General features: G+C 46.0%; 1 protein-coding gene across 1 annotated transcript in view; it reads right to left on the reverse strand.

Moving 5' to 3' along the window:
* The window catches only part of SOCS6 (suppressor of cytokine signaling 6), a 117,964-nt gene extending 111,990 nt beyond the window's left edge, over positions 1-5,974 (reverse strand). The window contains exon 1 of the mRNA XM_078687521.1: positions 5,511-5,974. The gene's annotated coding sequence lies outside the window, so the exon portion shown is untranslated. The remainder of the gene's footprint in view (positions 1-5,510) is intronic.
* Positions 5,975-22,001: the final 16,027 nt, after the last annotated feature.

Below are 22,001 nucleotides of genomic sequence, written 5' to 3' on the forward strand. Positions count from 1 at the left end.
GTATGGTTTTCACAGTCTTTGCCACAAAAAGTAGCCCATAGACGAGAAAACCTTTCCTCTGGCAAGACGTTCTCCTCCTCCCTTCAGACCAATCATTGCAAACATTTCCTGCTCAAGAGCAACCAGTGCATGCTGAGAGGGCTGAGGAGATGGTAGATCCCTAGAACGCACTACATGATCATACAGACAGTGCCTGAATTTGTCTACATAAGGGCTTAGACACGTGTTGACTTTCCCCCTCCTTCCCTTTCTATCCCCCCCTTCTCCTCCTCCCCCGCTTTCCCTCCCCTTGTTCTCTCTCCAGCATCAAACTGTTTACCTCAAAGGGTGTCTTGCACCAAAGAGAGGCAATTAGAATATTGCGGCAAAGTTTAAAAGATAGTTAGGCTTTACTTTTTATTGGGTGGGATGTACTGAGGGAGGGCTTAAGAAAATTAAGTTTTTCTGGGAGGGATAAAAGTTCATTAAAAATATAGCTACGTATACTGTACCATGAGAACTGGTTTGTAAGAGCTAATCTGTATTAGTTGAGAGTAACATGTAAATGTAAATTGATACTTGTATAGCGCACTACTCACCCGCAGGGGTCTCAAGGCGCTTGTACGAATACCGCTGTGGAACCCATCCTGGCTTTCCCTGTGAGGTGTCCACTCCTGGGCACCCCCAAGGTGGAGGCCAGGCATCCTTAGCGTTGTGGGGGCTGTTGTGGAGATTAAGCAAGCTATTGCCCAGAGTTGCAGAGTGGGACTCCATGATTGGAATAGGCACTGAGGCGAGAATTATCAGGTCCGTGGAATTTTTCAGCTCAAGACCCGCCGAGGCAGGGAATTGAACTCTGGTCCCGGGCTAGACCTCTGCATCAGGGTCTGCCGCTCTAACCATTGAGCCACACTTCTCCAACAAGTGGAGCTATAGATCATACGTATACTATAAATGTAGGCAACTATGCGTATCAGTGTATAATGGTTATGTTAAAATGCTGAATTCACATAAGAATATAAATACTGTATGCAAACCTTTGACTTTAATAAAAAATATGTTAAAATACAAAAAAGGAACCAGTATATGAAATGATTAGAGGGGATTAGTTGACAACTCTATCTAGGATATTGTCAACAATGTGTTATTGTGTTATTTAGTGGAGTCCCTGAGTGGCCCAGGTCTACATATTCCCATCTTGACACAACCAAGAATTACTTCCCATGAGAAGAGTTCCGGGAGGGGTGAATGGAGACAGCTCTAACTTGAGGTATAGGAAAAACCTTGATATAATGCTCAGGCACATAAGAAGCTATCTGGGGCTTCAGTAAATGCAAAGTTCCATTTCAAAGTATGATATTTAATATTCCAGCATGTTTTTAATTATTTTGCTCAGAAGTGTCTAGATGCGGGAACATATTCCCAAAACTGGGAAGGACAGAAATATTTTGTACACTATTGAGGAAAACAAAGTGCCTCAGTGGAAGCCTCTACATTAGTTCATTCTTCTTTAGCGTGGCAGGGTCCCGCCAGCTCAGTGCAAACCCCTTTAAATCAGAGGTGTGTGTGGTTGTTATAAGATATTGACTTACAGAAGAAAACAAATTCTGAAAATTCACTGAAAAAACCAAAGGCTAAAGCAGGGGTACTCAAAGTACGTCCCGAGGGCCAGTAGCGGCCCGGCAAGCCTTCAGTGGCGGCCCGCGGAGCTTGAGACATCGCACCTGTGTGTGGTTTTTTTTTTTATCTTCAGCAAACACCTCGGGGAGCAGCAGTGCGAGTGAGAGACACTGCTCTGTGGGGGCCCGGGCGATTCCAGCCACAGTCAAGAGTGGAGCTGCAGGGGCGCTAAGAGGTGAACAAAGCCTCATTAACAAACAAATGGTAGTTTAAAGACCTGTTAAGTACTGGGGGTGCCGGGAGGCTGTGTCAGCCAGGCTGACGCACAGGGGAGAGGGGGTGGGAGGGGGGAGGACAGCAGGAACTGAGAGCCTGGTGAGGTGGGAGGGGAGAGCAGGGAGTGAGAGACAGGTGAGGGAGGTGGAGGGCAGAGCAGGAACTGAGAGCCGGGTCAGGTGGGAGGGCAGAGCAGGGAGTGAGAGCCGGGTGAGGGAGGTGGAGGGCAGCAGGGAGTGAGAACCCGGGTGAGGGAGGTGGAGGGCAGAGCAGGGAGTGAGAGCCCGGGTGAGGGAGGTGGAGGGCAGAGCAGGGAGTGAGAGCCCGGGTGAGGGAGGTGGAGGGCAGCAGGGAGTGAGAGCCTGGGTGAGGGAGGTGGAGGGCAGCAGGGAGTGAGAGCCCGGGTGAGGGAGGTGGAGGGCAGAGCAGGGAGTGAGAGCCTGGGTGAGGGAGGTGGAGGGCAGAGCAGGGATTGAGAGCCAGGTGAGGGAGGTGTGAGGGCAGAGCAGGGAGTAAGAGCCTGGGTGAGGGAGGTGGAGGGCAGAGCAGGGAGTGAGAGCCCGGGTGAGGGAGGTGGAGGTCAGAGCAGGGAGTGAGAGCCCTGTGAGGTAGAAGGGCAGAGCACGGAGTGAGAGCCCGGGTGAGGTAGTTGGAGGGCAGCAGAGAGTGAGAGCCTGGGTGAGGGAGGTGGAGGGCAGCAGAGAGTGAGTGCCCGGGTGTGGGAGGTTGGAGGGCAGAGCAGGGAGTGAGAGCCCGGGTGAGGGAGGTGGAGGGCAGCAGGGAGTGAGAGCCGGGTGAGGTGACAGAGGGCAGCAGGGAGTTAGAGCCGGGTGAGGTGGGAGGGCAGCAGGGAATGAGAGCCGGGTGAGGTGACAGAGGGCAGCAGAGAGTGAGAGCTGGGTGAGGTGAGACAGATAGAGACAGGGACAGACGGAGCTAGATAGGGTCAGAGACAGGGACAGCCAGAGACAGATAGAGGCAGAGACAGACAGCAATAGAGACAGACAGCGATAGAGACAGACAGAGAGAGAGACAGACAGAGAGAGACAGAGGGAGAGAGGGAGACAGACATAGGAAGGGATGGAGACAGACAGAGGGAGACAGACAGAGGGAGAGAGGTAGACAGACAGACGGAGAGAGGGAGACAGACAGAGGGAGACAGACAAAGGGAGGGAGACAGACAGAGGGAGGGAGACAGACAGAGGGAGGGAAATAGACAGAGGGAGGGAGACAGACAGAGGGAGACAGACAGACAGAGGGAGACAGACAGACAGAGGGAGGGATGGAGACAGACAGAGGGAGACAGACAGAGGGAGGGAGACAGAGGGAGGGAGTGAGACATACAGAGGGAGGGAGACAGACAGACAGAGGGAGGGTGACAGAAAGACAGAGGGAGACGGAGGGAGGGAGACAGACAGAGGGAAGGAGGGAGGGAGACAGAGGGAGGGAGGGAGAGAGACAGAGGGAGGAAGACAGAGGGAGGGAGGGATACAGGAAGGCAGAGGGATAGAGGGAGACAGACAGAGGGCCATAGACAGAGGGAGGGAGACAGAGGGAGGGAGACAGAGACAGACAGACAGACAGAGGGAGGGAGACAGACAGAGGGAGGGAGACAGACAGAGGGAGGGAGGGAGACAGACGGAGGGAGGGAGCGAGACAGACAGTGTGAGACAGACAGAGGGAGGGAGACAGAGGGAGGGGGGAGACATACAGAGGGAGGAAGGGAGAAAGAGGGAGGGAGGGAGGGAGACAGAGGGAGGGATGGAGACAGACAGAGGGAGGGAGACAGAGGGAGAGATGGAGGGAGACATGGAGACAGACAGAGGGAGACTGAGACAGACAGAGACAGACAGACAGACAGAGGGGGGAGACAGACAGACAGAGGGAGGGAGACAGAAAGACAGAGGGAGACAGACAGAGGGAGGGAGACAGACAGAGGGAGGGAGGGAGACAGACAGAGGGAGGTAGACAGAAAGACAGAGTGAGACAGACAGAGGGAGGGATACAGACAGAGGGAGGGAGGGAGACAGACAGAGGGAGGAAGGGAGACAGAGGAAGGGAGGGAGGGAGGGAGACAGAGGGAGGGATGGAGACAAACAGAGGGAGGGAGAGAGACAGACAGAGGGCAGACGGAGGGAGGGAGGGAGACAGACAGTGGGACACAGATAGAGGGAGACGGAGAGAGGGAAGGAAAGAGAGGGAGGGAGACAGAGAGAGAAAGAGAGGTGAGACAGAGGCAGAGAGACAGAGGGAAACAGAGAGAGAGGGAAGGAGGGAGCGAGAGAGAGAGATAGAAGGAGGGAGACAGAGGGAGGGAGAGAGAGAGAAAGAGAGATGTGTGTGTATGCTGGTCTGTTGGCTCAGTGGATGAACGCGTCAGCTGCTGGGGCCTGTGTTCAACTTCATGGTCACACTTTTTTTCTTTCTAGCCCCTTCCCCCTCCCCCACTGACCCCGCCTCCACCGGTGCGGCCCTCGGCCACAAACCACACTGTAAATTTGGCCCCCGAGAGAAAGTTTGTGAGTACCCATGGGCTAAAGCATACATGTCAACAGTTAAGAAGAGAAATGTGGGCAATTAAAAAAATATTGGGAGAATGTATATCCTCCTTTGACTTCTATTGAAACAGAGGCAATTTCAATCAGGTGACGGCCAAAATGAAGCTACTTTTGGGCTTCAAAAATCATGCGTCTCCCGCCTGAATCTGGTCTATTGGCATGTATGACTCAAGTGACACAGTTAGTTGTTGAAATGAGATTAGAACTAAAGCTTACAAACCTAAAACCTATGAAAATTGCTAGATATAGTTTAGTCAACTAACTATAACGTGTGCCCCCATCATTCCTTGTTTATGACCTCACATATTACATCACTTGTGACATGTTAAATGACATCATTGATAACATCAGTAATGACGTCTACTGCACCGCAGTTCCGCCGAACCGAAATAATAAATATTTTTTAATTTGACATAAGGGTGAATCTCTTTTGGACCCAACTCCCCCCACATGGCTCTGTGGTTCAGGGTGTGCCCACCATGCCCCCCACCCCCCACCCTCCCCATATATGGCCTTTCATTTTCTTTTTTCACGTAAGACCTGTCTGCCTGGCAGTCCATACCTCATCGAGTCATCGAGAATGACTCAAAGGAAGAAATACTTTTCCTCTTTTCCATATTTAACAATAAATAAAGGCAGAGAAATAGGATGCTTTCCTTTTTGTATTTATATGTAAAGATGGAAAACTGGGAGCCTTAATTACAAAATGTGGTTACACTAGAATGGGGTGTTTTCCGCAGGAATTTAAGTAGGCTGTCCTTTCCCGCTCAATATGGAGAGACACCCCTTTCCATCACAATCACCCCCTTTCACATTCATTCAACACTTCTAATTTATCATAAAATGGCAACCAGCCCTTTATAAAATACCTAAAGGAACTCACCCCAGCTATATATCACAATCACTCCGGACTTGCATCTCAGTGTCAATAGTATTTTCTCCAACATGCTACTTAAAATTTGCTTCAGAGTATTAATTCCCTGTTCCCAGTAAGCCGTCTCTTCAATAAACACTGTGCTACTCTGTAAACTAGATATTTTTATTGAGGAGCAAGACACTGGGGTTGTGTTTACTCACCTTTGCCTTGTTTGGGTTTTGATATGCAGATTGACCTTGCTCGTGAATCCCTGACTCTCGGTGTGTGCCTGCTGATGGGGTGTTCAAACTGCTTTCCTCTTGTTTATAGGTTTAGTGTCTCCTCTTCTGCTCCTATAATGTCATTCGTGGGTCTTCCCCAGCTCTTGTCTTGTCCGGTTCACTTGTCTGGAACAAGCAGCGCATTCTCGTCAGACAGACTCAACTGTCGCGTCGAGGGCACTGGTGCAGCGCGAGGCTCTCTCTGCCTCTCTGTATCCGGTTTTGGCTGCTAGAGTGTGCTGCTCGAGATTGTGTACGTAGACGTATCACACATCCCCGCCCTCTATCTCCCCCCCCCCCCCCCCTTCTGCGATGACTTGCAGACCCAGACCGAACTGTCATTCCCTTTTTTTAATTTACGCCATCTACTTTTATGTACCCTCTCTGTTTCATACGAGAGAGAGTGAAGTAATAAAAAAATACACCCCCCTACATGGTCAGAGTAGATGATTACTCAACAGTTTAGAGATTGAAAGAGGAAGTAGGAGAGAACCAAAACACCCACAAGAGCACTCAGTAGCACAGCTATTATGCCTTAGGCCCTGCTGCAAGCAAGGAAAAGTGACCCTTTGACTGACTGCTGTACTGTAGGGGTAGAAAAATGCAGCAGCCAGGGTTCCATGGACTCTTCAGGTCTTTGGGACCCGGTGCCCCCTGCACCTGCTGCACCAATGGCAGCTGCATCCCTGCACACTCGTATGCCTCCATAGTATGCTGGTTTTATGCACAGCTAATTTTTAGCTTAAATAGGTGTCGGTCCAAAAGAGCATCTCTGTGTTTGTCTCTCGATAGCAATCCGATTGTTTAGTGAAATAGCTCAGCAATGGATTGACATGAAGAATGAATAGACGTCATTTAGGAGTCGCCAGGTGTCGCAGCTGTGACCACTGGCTTACTCTTTGCAACCCCTAGCACTGCCTTTGTGACCCCTGGCCTCTGGGTTCGCAAAATCAGTTCCCAGAAAACATTGACACCTCCTCCTTATGGATGTTTTTGAGCCTCCTTGTTTTCCGTCCAGTTTTTATTAAACGAATAGTGAATAATATTATATTATTCGCTATTAGTGTAATAAAGAATGGAGTACAATTAGATGGAATATGACTCTCCATGGCAGCGCAGGTAAGTAAAATATGCTTTTAATTGTATGTATGTGTGCCTGCCAGTGTTTGAATGCGTGTCTGTGTAAGCATGTGTGTGTGAGTGAATGTGAAGGTCAAAGGGCATGTGATGTCGCTTCCGCTACCCCTGGTATTTTGGTGAATTGACGTTCATGGAAGAATGCCACTTTCCTCCATCCTGAGGTGCAGCAGTGGGTTCATACAAGTGTGTCAGGTCTGTTCAGAAGGGCCAGCATGGTCTTGTACAAATAGTGTATACAACACAGAGCACGTGTCTACAATCAAGTTCTGAGAAATGGAAAATGTGTACGTATTGAACCTTGGGTTAATTCTTCTACCACCTTGTTATTCTTTTAATAAGTTCTCCATAGTTATTGAGGGTGGAATTAACAAATCAAACATTACTTATTTATGCTTTGTCAAGCGACAAATTAGCGAGCAGTTCTCTACAGTCGTTAAGTTAAGGTCAAAACTGTCATGAACAGCTTGCAGCGCAGAAAAGGCATTTCAACCTTTTATTCGACTCCTAGCCACAAGAAGACTATTTCCTTTTTTTTTTTATCCAAAGGCCATGCATTATCTCACAGGAAAGTATTCTCTGTCGAGAACGTCTCAAAACATCAAGTTTTTACAACACACAAACTGTTGACATGGTTTGCAATATCGCCATTTTGTGAATTCCTGTGCAGGAATGGAGGTCTACTGTTTCTCACTGGCCTCCATTGCGGCATTCGCAGTCATTGGTAGGCTTCGCAAAGATAATCCTGACTCTTTAATATGCATGAGGCTAGATTTTGCGCAACATAGCAAATGTCAGTTTTTGTGCGTAACTGATACTACTATTGATGAAGCAAAGCTTCGCATATTTGCGGCTTGCCGAAGTCAAGAACCTCGTTTATGTGTAATACAGTAACAAGTGTATGTTTTACTAACATTTATGTTTAGTTGGGATAAGGATCGTGAAGCTTGCACATGTGTTTTACTAAAATAATTTACTCGAGTCATCTAAAAATGGCCGCCGCTTGTATTTAGTTACTGCGCATGCGTCAGCCACACTCACGTGTCCTGACGCGTCTGCAGAAGTGGAGGGAAAGTTATGCGCATGCGTAATTCATAGCTGTGCTTATCATGTGGTACTGCTCGTGCCACTGCTCTTGTGACTGTATCAATGTGGCTAACATTTAAACGCAATAGTTTTATTTCTTGATGATGAGTTAAAAGTACAAATCCTGTGATGTGTTTTCATATTGACATTACTATGTATTAATTTGTTTTTCGCTTACTTTTCATGTACCGCGGGAAATGGGGTTTGTCTGTACCGAGAACCATTTTGGAGGTCCTTCTGCGCCTGCGCGACTTGCCGAGGCACAGCGGACCTTGACTGATGGAACATAGCCAGTTGGCAGCGATGGGCGAGATGCTCCTGAGAAAGTCACCTCTGCCCTGCGAGAACAGCGAATATGGCTCCTTATATGTTACAATGTAATTGTATTGCTGCTTGCCGTGTAGTCTCTCATGGGAACCACTATCCCACTAGGCGGTACCAAAATATGTTAATGTGGCATACAAATAGACTGTTATGATTGGTGTGTTACCCAAATCCTACCTTAGGACCAATCGACATTGAGGGATTCTGACACTTTGCAACATTGGGGGGTGGTACGCTGTCCCCAAACTGTATATCTACCCTGGGTTCCCCTGGGGAGCCGTCCGACTTGTCTGGTTTAGCTGACCTGTCACTGACCCAACGCACTCAATAGGTGACTGAAGATACAGAGAGCTGCGGAGCACTCTGTCCGAATTTGACCATAGACTAAGGTTCTACTGAACCTTAAAGTGCTGGCAAAGCACTTAGCTGGGAGTTCGCTGACCCAATCGGGGTCTTGATCGATAGCTGCAGAGCGGGTGGAGCGCAGGCGTTGCTTCCGAACTGTGGGTTCCGGTCCTGTCCTGAAGAGGTCCTGTCCTGAGGGTTTGCTGTCCTGTCCTGAGGGTCCTGTCCTGATTCCTATTCCGAGGGTATCCTGTTCTGTCCTGGGTGTCCATTCTGCACCTGCTGTCCTTTGAGGGGTATCCTTCCTTGAGGGTTTCCTGTCCTTAACTGACCCGTGGCCAGGGTTTGGTTTCCACACCTTTCTAGGTAAATATTGCTCTGAAAACTCTTAAAATCTTGCACCTTCTGAATTTCTAACTTTTGCTTTAATAAAGTTCATCATTGCATATGTTATATTTTCCATGCCTTTCCGCAACTATTGAAAGTCAATTACATATTTTTCCATAAGTTTGTTCCTATGTCTTCTCACTTGTTAGAAATTATATTTTGCATTGCAGTTTGTCATTTTCTGATATGGTCTAGAACTTCATTGCCTAGATTGTTCAATGGCCCATTCACCTTAAGTGAAGCGTGTTACTCATTGTAGGCCCTCCTATAGTTACCCACACTTAGTCTGCCCATGTTTAGATAATACTGAATTGCATAGTATTCTTCTCGTTACATTTTATCAGTACTTTAATGATTACTCTGTCATTATTTCTTTATGCCTATATAATTTACGTTATCTTGGTTATTGATTGCCTTATTTTACTGTACCTCATGCAAGAAAATAATGAACTTTAGATAAACATTTTAAAACTTCCAGTTGTCCGTGGTCATTTAAAACAGTATTTGAATGTTGTTGGTTGGGTTTGTATTTTGTTGCCTTTCTTTACAGCTAGCTCCCTGATTCATTGTGGTCATTAGGTACCCGCATCGGTGGATGGTAAGTCGGGTGCACTGAAATAATAGTAGGGAACACACACACACAACTTGGTAGAGCTCGTGAAGTCACCTGATCGAGGTATATGGTGATTTTTGAAAAGTATATGGGCCCTGAAGCCGGAAACGGCGAAAACTATTGGTCGGGTGGCCTCGCGCGCTCTATCAGTTTTTCTGGTAGCTAGAGGATGGCTAGGGACTAGTTGAGAGTAAGGCAGGGATTAGTTGGACTAGTTGAGTCGGAAGCTGCTAGTATATTGATGCTGCTAGAAGAGCGGCTGTTCTAAGAGACCTGATCATTCTCTTGTGAATACGCTGCTGAAACTCATGATGAATTTTTGCATTGTTATTATTCTTGTTCTTATATTGTTATATGTACTAATCCATGCATTTGTAAACCGTATCGTTTCATGTTGTCCGAACTCCCCGGGGAATTGAAAGGGCAAGTGGTGAATAGAATCCATTGTCCTGAGGTCACAGGCTCGAGGAAAGTTAGGTGCAGGTTAGGATAACCGGGAAGCACTAACTAGGGTTTTCTGAATACATGTGTGAATAAATGACAGTAACGGGGTTCATTGGCAAAATTCCCATAGTGGCGTAACCTAGTAAGGGTCACATCGGAAGAGTAGCAGGTTCCTCGGAGCTAGCGTGAAAGCAGAGGGGTCCGCTGAGAAACCTTAAACTCGGAATATATCCCGGAAAGAAGTGGATGAGTTTAGGGGAATAACAGGTTCACCGATGCTAGAGTGAAGGGTAGGCGGAAGAGATCTGCCCGCAGTGAGTGAAAAGTAAATGGAAGTAGTTTACTTGCAGTAAAACAATTCTTTCTCTGTCTAGACACTTGAGCACTGTGGCGAATGTGTATTTGTTGTAAAATAACCAAGCACTGAGCACTTTAAAAGAAAGAAAGTTTCCGTTACCTTGTGAAGGGAGGGGGTCAGCCGCGAAGCGTCTCTGACGTCACTCTGTGCCGCGCTGGGATTGGTAGAAGCAGCGGGCGGGTAGCGGAGCTGGAATTGTAAAGGAGGGGTGAGCGCCGGAGCGTGGGAACTATCTCACGAAGGGGCCGCGCACCCATTGGCGGAGCTTATTTAGTGTCGCGCACCCATTGGTTGCACGAATTTCTGAAGCGCGTTCTGATTGGAGGTAGTTTGTAAACAAAGTTTAGCGTAGAAGTCGTATGTGGCACTCGCAGACTACAGGAACTCGACCTGATCCAAGGCACCTAGGGTTTGAAAGGGATCAGTAGAAGACTAATAGATACGATATTATGTACGGAACAGAGAGAAAAATGTCCCTTGTAAGTAAGGTGAAAAATTATTTTAAAACGGACAAACCGATTAAATCTAGAGAAGGTGTTCTTGTCCCACCACCTAATACTCCTGCCTCATTTATGATGTTTGACCGAGGGTACAATACCTGTGTGTGGTTGGAGAATTGGGTGAAGTACACAAAAGATGACGGAGTATTGGCTTTTCCGTTAGATGGTACTTTCAATGGAAGGATTTTATTTAATTTAAGAACCCGAATGAATGAACTGCATCCCAGACCGAGACTAACGCAGTATGAGGCATTAGAGGAATGGGAGATTGAGGCTTTTGAAAGAGAGAGACCCCGAATGGACAAGGGTTTGACCAAGTGGTACCCCAGGCAGAAACAGGAGTCCCGGGATAAAAGGATGAAACAGTGGAGGCAGAGCATGATTGTTGAGGGTCTGTTTCCCATGATGCCGGCATGTCATAACGTTGGAGCAGGTGAGAAAAGCACCGAAAAGTGTAAACATTGGGGGGGTCCGGGGGAATCAGATGATGAATTGCTAGATGACATTTGTACCAGAAGTCCGCCACCTTATAATGAGGGAACCCGCCCTTCCAGTGTAGGAGATGCTCCCCGACGCCACTTCCTCAAGGAAGAAGACAGATTCTTAGGACTGGGAGGGGGTGGTCAAGTATTGCCCTATCCTGAGAAACCCGAACCGGCGGAAACAAGGGATATATATCCCAAAGTGCCCGCAAGCCAGGAAGAAAAATATTCAAGTACGAAAGTTTTTTTTCCCAGACCCTTGTATGAAAGCGAAGAGAAACCATCGAATTCAGGACTGCCTTTTGTTCAACCTCCATAAGGGGAAGAACGCAGGTCCTTTAACACTGGAACTTTATTTCCGAAACCAAATTATGGTGGGGGACCAAGTGAAACGCATCCTACTGCCCCGAGTTTTACTCCTCCCTTGACCCCACAGATATTACATGACACCACTTTAAGAAGGATACTAGTGGAAAAGGAGCAAGAGGCTCTAACTAGACAAAGGACAGAAATAATTCAGAAAATCTCCCAGTTAAATACCAGTCCTGAGGCATTGACTATTCCAGTAACTATTGGACCGGTGGTCCCATTGTACGGAAATGGTCAGGGAAATCCGATTACTCCAGTTATGACCCCAGTCATGGCGCCCCCGAGACAGGAACCGATAATCATAGATGATCAGTCCAGTGAGTGCGAGTCTGAAGTTGCGTTCTTGGACTTGCCAAACAAACAGACCGGAAAGGGAATGCAGCAGAGGCATAACCCTTTTAATACAAAGGAAATCAAATTAGAGTCAGCAACATGTACTAGGAATGTCTCTCTGGTAACTCCGGATGAAATTGAGAATTGGAGTCATGAATTAGAGAAACAAACTCCGCAAACGAAACCTTTAGACCTCTACAAACTGAGGGTAGAAATAGAAGAATTAATGGCAGGAAATGTGGGGTTGGATCGATTGAACACTTACTCTGAAGAAGAATTGTCGTTCATATGTAAAAGCTTTACAAGGAACACCAGAGTGCTCCACGAAAAACTGAGCGAAACAGCAGTTAGTATGGGGGTAGATATCTCAAAATCCAAGCCCTTACAGAAACCGTACAGAGCAGACTTCTCAGACAAAGATATAGAGCACCTGAATGTGGCGGGAAAAAAGCTGCAGATTAAAGAATTAATGGGGGTACTGCAGAAATGGGGAGATGTGGAAAGATGGAGAAGCAGGTGGGCGAAAAAGAGGGAAGAGGTTCGCTCCCGACAAGTGACTCCTGAATTTGCTTTAAGGGAGGTAGAAAAACCTGAGCAGTTATGCCCCATGCGCGAAGTTCCAGGAGGGAAATATGTGCATGTCCCCTGGTCTAGGCAGGATATTGTGTCCTTCACGAACGATTTTCCAAAATTACGAGAGAAACCAGTTGACTGGTACAGGCAGGTGGAGAGGTTCGTGAAGGTACAGAAATGTCTGTGGAAAGACCTGGATGGGTTTTTCGACATTGTGGTTCCAGTAGATTTATGGACCCAGTGTAAAATAGCCATAGACTGGCCTAGTGAGGAGTACCCAAGAAATAAGGAAACAGGGGAGCCATCAAAGGATGTCATGCGAAAATATGAGCAGGTAATTCAGCATTTGAAAGAAAAGGTGCCCGCAAAGGAAACGGATTGGACAAAAATAGATAGAACAACACAGGAAAGGGACGAGACAGTGCACTCCTTCTATGAGAGGTTATTGCAGGTATTTAAAACATACAGTGGTATTGATAACATCGATTTGAAGGACATGACGCACTTTATTTACAGGTTTGTAAATGGTTTAAGACCTGAAATTTGTCAGTGGATAAAAGATAATAAAATCTGTTGGCATACTAAGAAAATGGATGAGGTCCTGCGGTACGCTAAGTACTGTGAGGACGAGATGGCAGAAAAGAAAAAGGCCCTTAAGGAAAAGGTGATGTGGGCTCAGGTGAAGCTCGCAGAACAGCAGGAAAAACAATTGAGTAACATGGTTAAAAATGCTGAGAACCAAAATCCTGGGGGAGGGGGTGGAGGAAAGCCCCGGCCCAAATTTAGCAGGGAAGAGGCTATGAAGAAATTTCCCTGCCATCAGTGCGGCGAAATTGGACACTGGCGAAACGAGTGTCCCCAATTATTAAATGATAATGCAAAAACTCCTGATTTAACTCCACAGACGCAGAAAGAAAAACCAAGAAAGACTCAACCCCAGGTAAAAACAGTTCAGGTGCCTCGAGCACCCAAGCAGGTATACAGGGGAAGACCGGCAGAGGGTGAGGAGATAGAAGTTTGGGAAAGCGGGGAGAACAGAAATACAGCAACTTCGCAGTATCTGCTAAATGATACCTTCCTTTGTAATGATCAGGACTGACGGGGCCTGAGAGGGGAGGACGAGGAGTGCGTACTTGGCGCTTCCTTGCCGGTAGACCAGACTGGACCATACATTGAAGGAAAGGTTGACGGAAATGATGTCACCTTTCTGTTGGACACTGGCGCTACCTGTTCTACTGTAAGAACAGTGGACGTTCCAAACCTACCCCTCTCGGGAGAAAATATCCAAGTAGTGGGTGTATCTAATCAATTGATTAGTACTCCTGTTACCGAACCAATGGAGATTTCAATTGGAAATTTTAAACAGATGCATAGATTTGTCGTCTGTGACACCAGTCCAGTGAATCTACTGGGTCGTGATTTGCTGTGCAAAATGAACTGTACCATCTTTTGCACACCAAAGGGTGTTGAAATACAGACCCCAGATGAAGATGGCATTTATAAACTATTGTTACTTAGACCTGACTCGGAAATTAAAAGATTGACCCTGCAGGACTTGCCCCAAGAACTCCAGGAAGCAGTAAAGCCAGAGGTGTGGGATTTCACTGGAAAAGATGTGGGGTTAATGAAAGATGTGGACCCCATACAGATAGCCATCAAGGACAATGCAGTATATCCTAACACTAAGCCCTACCGAATGAATGCTGAAGTGAAAGCAGGTGTCACTCTGGAAATACAAAAATTATTAGAAGGAGACATCATACAGGAAGTGATGAGCAGCCCATGCAACTCACCGATTATGGGCATCAAGAAGCCTAGTGGCAAGTATAGGGTAGTGCAAGACCTGAGAAAGGTTAACAAAATTGTAGTTCCTTGCTGCCCTATTGTCCCGAACCCTGCAGTGATTCTGTACCAGATTCCTTGGGATGCTGAGTGGTTCACTGTGATTGATTTATGTCATGCATTCTTTTCGATACCCCTGCACCCCGACAGCAAATTTCTTTTCTCATTTGCCTTCGAAGGTCACGTGTATTGTTGGAACCGGGTCCCTCAAGGGTATACAGAGAGCCCTTCTATCTTTAATCAGATCTTGAAAAAATGTCTAGAGACTTTGACCTTACCTGGGAACTCTGTGTTAGTGCAGTACATAGACGACCTTCTACTGGCGTCTAAAAGTCATAGGGACTGTGTAGTTGACACCATTGCCCTCCTAAATCATCTGTGTGAGAAAGGGCATAAAGTGGCCCCTGACAAACTACAGTTCTGTGCGAAATCAGTGAAATATCTAGGACACCAGATAGAAAAGGGGGTCAGAAAAGTCACATCAGAAAGAGTGAGAATAATTGAAAAGATGCAGTTGCCCCGTACTCAAAAAGATGTCAGAATGTTCCTGGGTGTACTAGGGTACTGCAGGCAGTGGATTCTGGGATTTGCAGCCTTAGCCAGGCCTTTGATAAAAATGACCACGAGAGGAATGCCAGATATTGTAGAGTGGGACGATGAAAGCCTAATGGCTTTCACAAGACTGAAAAACTGTCTGTGTACAGCCCCTGCGCTGGGAATGCCTGATTATTCCAAAGAATTTGCCTTATTCTGTGACACTCGCGATAATTGCGCATTGTCAGTCCTGACTCAAGAACATGGCACGACCAGAAGGCCTGTGGCCTATTTCTCTGCCACTTTGGACCCAGTAGCTGCTGGGTTACCAGGCTGTCTGAAAGCAGTAGCTGCTACCTGTGCAAGTTTGGAACAGAGTGAGTCCATAGTCATGGGACATCCTGTGACTGTGTATGTTTCACATGGAGTGGTAATTCTATTGACCAGAACTAAAACGCAGTATCTCACCCCTAGTCGGCTGACTAAATACGAGAGGATTCTTGTGGGTGCAGCAAATGTAAGCATTGTTAGGTGCGGCATTCTGAACCCTGCCACTTTGCTCCCCGACCCCTTGGAAATGGAAGGTGGGGATGATGATGAACATGACTGCATTGACCTGACAGAGTTCAGTACTAAACCACGCCCAGACATAAAAGAAACGCCATTGCCTGAACATGATAAAGAACTATTTGTGGATGGTTCCTGTCTAAGACATGAACTAGGAGGCCTGAGTGCTGCTTATGCAGTAGTCTCTTTTACAAAAATTGAAGAAGCAGGTTACCTATATAACATCAAGTCTGCACAAGTAGCCGAATTAATTGCTATGATAAAAGCTTGCAAAATTGGGAAGGACTTACGCATAACAGTGTATACTGACAGTCAGTACTGTTATGGAGTTGTGCATGACTTTGGCCAATTGTGGCTACAGAGGGAATTCATGACTTCCTCAGGAACTCCCATTCGGAATGCAAAGGTTGTTCATGACCTTTTAGAGGCCATCCAGTTGCCCAAAGAACTGGCAGTGGTAAAATGTGCAGCTCATAAAAAGAGCATGGACAAAGTATCACTGGGAAATGATTATGCTGATCGAGTGGCCCAATGGTGCGCCAAAGATCGGTATATTGTAAATCCAAAACGAGGGGGGCCAGGAACCAGCTGCCAGCTTCAGGTGTTTGAGGAAGTGCCTACTTGGGATGAAGTGAGAGAGTGGCAGGAATCGGCTCCTTGGCAAGAAAGAGAGAAATGGAAGGAGGATGGGTGTAGACCGAGACGTGTGGATGGTGTGATTTTGGGCCCAACTGGTATGCCTGTGTTACCCCGACACTTGCTTGGCACAATGGCAAGATTAATACACGAAGGATCACACATTGGTAGGGATGCCATGATTCTGGTATTTCAACAGACTTGGTACAGTAAAAAGTTCAGGAAGGTAGCAGAGTCCCTCTGCCAGAGGTGCCTGTCATGTCAACAGATGAACCCAGGCAAGAGGACAATGGTTGAACTGAGCAAAATTGGGAGATCAGGGGGTCCCTTTATAAAAATACAGACTGATTTCATCACCATGCCCCGTTGTGAAGGAAAGCGATATGTCCTTGTCATTGTGTGCGTATTCTCGAAATGGGTAGAAGCTTACCCTACTCCCAAAAGTGACGCACTGACAGTAGCGAAGTGTTTACTAAAAGAACTGATACCTAGATTCGGAATACCATACATTATTGAATCAGATAAGGGTGGACATTTCCAGAATGAAATATTGGCTGAACTCTGTAAAGCCTTTGGAATAAGGCAGAAACTGCATTGTGCATACCACCCAGAGGCTTCTGGAATAGTGGAACAAGTAAATGGAACTATCAAAAACAGGCTAGCAAAGCTGACAAATGCTACTGGCATGACCTGGGTGAAGGCCCTGCCCCTGGTCCTGATGGGACTGAGAAGTGTTCCTGACCGCAAGACAGGCCTAAGTCCCCATGAAATCATTATGGGAAGAGTAATGAGACAAGCATGGGTGCCAGGAAGCAAACTGTTGAGTATTACTGATGATTTGGTGCTTGAATACTGCAGAAGATTGGGTGACCAAGTGCGTTCTATCTCTCGCCAGATTGGAGACGACGGCATCCTCAATCCAACGACTCCTCTCCACAGCCTGGTTCCAGGAGACTGGGTCAAAATAAAGAAGCACACTCGATCAAGCTGTCTGGCACCAAGGTGGGGAAAGAAACGCCAAGTAATCCTGGTAACAACCACTGCAGTGAAGGTCGCAGGTGTTCCCCAGTGGATCCACGCGGGACACACCCAGAAGGTATTACCAGACAAAGAATTTGCAGAAGAAGGGCAACCAGCAGAGGACCCTGCAGGAGCCAGTCCAGAAGCAGCTGACAACGAGCAACCCAGCACCAGTCAGGTTGCAGGAACAGCAGACGTTGGCCCAGGAGTAGTTGACTACGAACTGCCAAGAATCCAGCCTGCTGAAGAGGTCCAGGAAACTGAGCCAGGAGTAGCTGAAGACGAGCTGCCAAGCATATGGCCAGAAGAATGGATACCGATGATTGATCTGACCGAAGATCCCATCAGAACAAGAGAACGACTGTGTGAAGGTAGAGAGTGGATTAGCCAGGAAAAGCAAGGCACAGGCGAAGAACCTCAGCCGCTTGAGATTCACATCAAAATTGAGGAAGGAGAAGGTCAGACAGGGACAGAACAGGTGTTCGATACACCACCTCTAACACCTGATGCAGATAAGGGAGAGACTAGAAATAGAGTGATAGTTCGAGCAGAAGAAAATCAAGAGATCGAAGTGCTTGAACAGGATCAGAGAGGGTTAGGAGAACGGGTTCAGGAAACAGAAACAGAAACAGAGACAATCGAAAGCCAAAAACAAAATATTCCTGAACAAGGCCAGATTAGCAACCAGGCAGAAGAATTTGATGCTAGCCCTGGAACTAGCCAGATAGGGGAAGTAGAAGAAGAAAGTGGAGAAGAATTGCTACAAGCTAAAGAGAACAAGAGAATAAGAGAAGGAGGTGAAGTCCAAGTACCATCTAAGAGACTAAAGAAAAGAAACAACCTTGAGCCTAGGTTCATAAAGAGACTAAGGCTAAGGATAAAGACGGTGGAAGAGAAACGTGCAGAAGCAAGGAGAAGTGCACGGATAGCAGAGCAAGAAGAAAACTCTTCCAAAAGAAGGAGTGAACGATTAAAAAGACAAAACAAGAAATACAAGTCTCCTGAATGGACACTCGTTTTGGAAGAACTTGAAGATCTTGATATAACTGACGTGAGCGACGGAGAGCCCGTCCCTGAGTACTCAGCTGAAGAAGAAGACGAACCACCGTGAATTTGTACAAAGTAAGCTAGTTGTGAAAAGCCAAAAAGAGGGGTGGAGAAACTCCTTCTGAGCCAAAATGTCTGATTCAACAGTGAATGGTAGACCTAGTTGCAGCCGTTTTAAGACGTGTTGCAAGGTGTGTATATGTAGTGTAGTAGTACTGATAGTCATCTGGATAGGACTAACAATTTTCATTCCCTTTGCTGTAAGTAAAGATACTAACATTGTCCCTACTGAAACTGTAAATACTGACAGTGAGGAGTTGACAACACAGAGTGTAGCAAGACATGAGAGAGCACTGAGACAAACAAAACGAGACTTAGAAGCATCAGATGAGGGAGGACTACATTATCATGGAGTTAAGAATAAAACACATTTAAATGTTTTCGCAAACTTGTTAATACACTATGTAGAGACTATGGAAATTGAAGATTGCTATGTCTGCATGAAGCTACCTACTTCTGTGGCTGAAGGCGTGACATACCATCACCTGCCATTGACATATGGAATCTCCTGTAGCATTTTAGCTAGTTTATTTTACAAAAGAGGACCATTACAGTACTATTACTCTAATAATGACGTGATCTTTTCTGAACTTCCAATACGTGGGAACTTGAATCCTGTACATACCAAAAGTGACTCCATAAGATATATGGGCGACTACTTTCTGACTATAGGTAACATTGACATAGCAGACGCACACAGAGATAACTTGACTTGTTCTTTGCGTGAGCAGGAAAAGATGTTCCTGAACATGGCAGAGAAAAGAAGAATTAAAATTCAAAAGAAGGCTAATGACGAAAGTCAGAAAAAGCCAAAGTGGGCAGAGAACATGGAAGGCACCTCATCTGGTGGAGCGGGTCCTGCTCTGTTGCTGGATTTTGAAAGGAAAGGCAAGCTATGTCTTCACCGCGAGAAGACTAGCTATTATAATAATGTTTTCATTGGTTCCAGTGAATGCGAACATAATTACAAGGTAATTGGAGGTTGGGGTTTCAAAAATGGGTCAGAGCCTGTGTTTCCTGGAATTTATTATATTTGTGGGGACAAGGCTTATTTCAAATTGCCGGATCACTGGTATGGAAGCTGCTACTTTGGCATTGTCTTCCCGAAAATATACCATGTGAATGGGAAAGCTGGAAGCAATGAAGATACTAATGGCTTAGTGCGTAGTAAAAGAGAAAGTATAGGTGAAATTATGGGTAGTATTTTCAGTGCACTGATACCTGGAGTGGGAGTGGTTCTGAACACTCACAGAATTTGCAAATTGTCTACTATAGTGGATGTGCTGTCTACTGAAACAGCTCATGGATTTCTGCTGGTCAATACCGAAATGGTTGCGATCAGATCAATGGTTTTGCAGAATCGACTTGCTCTTGACACCTTATTAGCGAAAGAGGGCGGAGTCTGCCGGATGTTGAAGGCGCAACATTGTTGCACTTATATTCCGGATAAAAGTGTACAGATCAAAAGATATGTGAAAAACATTACTAATTTGGCAAAGGAACTCAAACCACTCGAGGTTGATAGTGCCTGGAAGCGACTGGTAGATGGTCTCTCAAATGTAGGTCATTGGCTTGCTAGCATAGGTAAAAGCTTATTGTTCAAAATACTGATGCCAATTGGTATTATAGGTCTTATTATATTTTTCATTTTTATCTGTTGTAAATGCCGCAAGCGCACCAAGAAGCACGAGGTAAATGCAAGAGGGTTGAAACAGAGTGTGGATGAGATTGAGTTGGAGGAAGTGAATGATCAGATATACAAAAAGGTGAAGACTTCTCACCCTACTAAAACTGAGAGAGAAAAGTTAGAACGACTGCTGGAAGAGATAGAGCTATATAAAGTATGAAAGAAAGTTGGCATCTGGTTCCATATTTTTTGTGATGATAGTAAATATCATCAAAGAGGGGATTGATGAAGCAAAGCTTCGCATATTTGCGGCTTGCCGAAGTCAAGAACCTCGTTTATGTGTAATACAGTAACAAGTGTATGTTTTACTAACATTTATGTTTAGTTGGGATAAGGATCGTGACGCTTGCACATGTGTTTTACTAAAATAATTTACTCGAGTCATCTAAAAATGGCCGCCGCTTGTATTTAGTTACTGCGCATGCGTCAGCCACACTCACGTGTCCTGACGCGTCTGCAGAAGTGGAGGGAAAGTTATGCGCATGCGTAATTCATAGCTGTGCTTATCATGTGGTACTGCTCGTGCCACTGCTCTTGTGACTGTATCAATGTGGCTAACATTTAAACGCAATAGTTTTATTTCTTGATGATGAGTTAAAAGTACAAATCCTGTGATGTGTTTTCATATTGACATTACTATGTATTAATTTGTTTTTCGCTTACTTTTCATGTACCGCGGGAAATGGGGTTTGTCTGTACCGAGAACCATTTTGGAGGTCCTTCTGCGCCTGCGCGACTTGCCGAGGCACAGCGGACCTTGACTGATGGAACATAGCCAGTTGGCAGCGATGGGCGAGATGCTCCTGAGAAAGTCACCTCTGCCCTGCGAGAACAGCGAATATGGCTCCTTATATGTTACAATGTAATTGTATTGCTGCTTGCCGTGTAGTCTCTCATGGGAACCACTATCCCACTAGGCGGTACCAAAATATGTTAATGTGGCATACAAATAGACTGTTATGATTGGTGTGTTACCCAAATCCTACCTTAGGACCAATCGACATTGAGGGATTCTGACACTTTGCAACATTGGGGGGTGGTACGCTGTCCCCAAACTGTATATCTACCCTGGGTTCCCCTGGGGAGCCGTCCGACTTGTCTGGTTTAGCTGACCTGTCACTGACCCAACGCACTCAATAGGTGACTGAAGATACAGAGAGCTGCGGAGCACTCTGTCCGAATTTGACCATAGACTAAGGTTCTACTGAACCTTAAAGTGCTGGCAAAGCACTTAGCTGGGAGTTCGCTGACCCAATCGGGGTCTTGATCGATAGCTGCAGAGCGGGTGGAGCGCAGGCGTTGCTTCCGAACTGTGGGTTCCGGTCCTGTCCTGAAGAGGTCCTGTCCTGAGGGTTTGCTGTCCTGTCCTGAGGGTCCTGTCCTGATTCCTATTCCGAGGGTATCCTGTTCTGTCCTGGGTGTCCATTCTGCACCTGCTGTCCTTTGAGGGGTATCCTTCCTTGAGGGTTTCCTGTCCTTAACTGACCCGTGGCCAGGGTTTGGTTTCCACACCTTTCTAGGTAAATATTGCTCTGAAAACTCTTAAAATCTTGCACCTTCTGAATTTCTAACTTTTGCTTTAATAAAGTTCATCATTGCATATGTTATATTTTCCATGCCTTTCCGCAACTATTGAAAGTCAATTACATATTTTTCCATAAGTTTGTTCCTATGTCTTCTCACTTGTTAGAAATTATATTTTGCATTGCAGTTTGTCATTTTCTGATATGGTCTAGAACTTCATTGCCTAGATTGTTCAAAGGCCCATTCACCTTAAGTGAAGCGTGTTACTCATTGTAGGCCCTCCTATAGTTACCCACACTTAGTCTGCCCATGTTTAGATAATACTGAATTGCATAGTATTCTTCTCGTTACATTTTATCAGTACTTTAATGATTACTCTGTCATTATTTCTTTATGCCTATATAATTTACGTTATCTTGGTTATTGATTGCCTTATTTTACTGTACCTCATGCAAGAAAATAATGAACTTTAGATAAACATTTTAAAACTTCCAGTTGTCCGTGGTCATTTAAAACAGTATTTGAATGTTGTTGGTTGGGTTTGTATTTTGTTGCCTTTCTTT

Source organism: Lissotriton helveticus, chromosome 4_1, assembly GCF_964261635.1.
Source record: "Lissotriton helveticus chromosome 4_1, aLisHel1.1, whole genome shotgun sequence".
In the NCBI taxonomy this organism is placed as follows: domain Eukaryota; kingdom Metazoa; phylum Chordata; class Amphibia; order Caudata; family Salamandridae; genus Lissotriton; species Lissotriton helveticus.